The 1,033-nt window shown below is 41.2% G+C and overlaps 1 protein-coding gene across 1 annotated transcript in view; it reads right to left on the bottom strand.

Annotated features, from left to right (window-relative positions):
• LOC308155052 (protein sprouty homolog 3) overlaps positions 1-1,033 on the bottom strand; it is a gene marked incomplete at its 3' end in the record, with an annotated part of 3,401 nt that overhangs the window by 2,263 nt on the left and 105 nt on the right. The gene's annotated exons all lie outside the window — the stretch shown is intronic.

The following is a 1,033-nucleotide window of genomic DNA, read 5'->3' as shown; positions in this document are numbered from 1 at the left end:
TGCGTGTGTGTGTGTGTGCGCATGTGTATGTGTCCCATAACCCACCATCTTGTGTAAGCAAAGAGAAGGAGAAGTCACACCTCACAGCACCCTGTCTGACACACTGAGTTATTTCCCCTTTCCACCATGGGCCACTGGCTCCAAACAGTAGTACCAGTCACGCCACGCAGCATCCTTTCACTCTCCTAACCTCCGCTAACTACCTCTGCAACTTGGGTGACTTCTGGGGTTGTACCAAACTCAAGAAAAAGTTACTTCATGGACTTAAAATACGATGCAAAAGATCAAAAGTGCTACATTTGAGACTAGTTCATAACCGATCATCGTTCTTTTTCTATTCTATTCTATTCGATTCGATTTTGAGTAATGAATAAATACACCAGTGATTACCATCTTCTTGTCTTTTTTTTACATAGAACATTTCACATTTTTGCCATCTTTACAAAGAAGCATCTTACAGTCTGCAATCATCAATTCTTCAATTTAAAGAATCAGGACATTTATAATTTTTTCATCAACAAAACTCAAAAGCTGCAACTTTTTTGTTTTTTCTTTCAAACAGTCTACGTTTTTTTTTCTTTTTCGTTTTTTTACAAACGTGTGAGGTTTGCTCATCCCTCAGCTTGTGGTTCGAGTGCATTAGTCAGTCAGTGCATTAGCTACACTGCCCTGGCGTTAGAAAGAAGAAAAAAAACCTCCACTCATCCCATCCCTTCATTCCATCACTCGTTCATCCATCCGCCCCTCCAGTCCCACCCAGCGGAGATGGGTATTGACATACAGTATCCGACCTTGAGAACAATCAATCGCAGCCCCACATGTCCTGTTCCTAGTTACACACACCACACCATACCACACCACACCATCCCAGCAACTCCAGCCACATTTCAGCTTTAAACTGCAAGGCCAGTAAAGCACACACTTAACAAGTCAATAACTTAAACATTAAGTTACCAATGAAGAGCACATGAGAGACTTCAAACAAAACTATTTTCAGTTTTCACCCGCTTTATTCCGAGTGTTTCCGAGTTAT

The sequence above is a fragment of the Nansenia antarctica genome, assembly GCF_963989245.1.
Source record: "Nansenia antarctica genome assembly, chromosome: 4".
Lineage (NCBI taxonomy): Eukaryota > Metazoa > Chordata > Actinopteri > Argentiniformes > Microstomatidae > Nansenia > Nansenia antarctica.
Note: the sequence above shows the minus strand (reverse complement) of the source record. Positions and strands in the feature narration are given on the sequence as shown.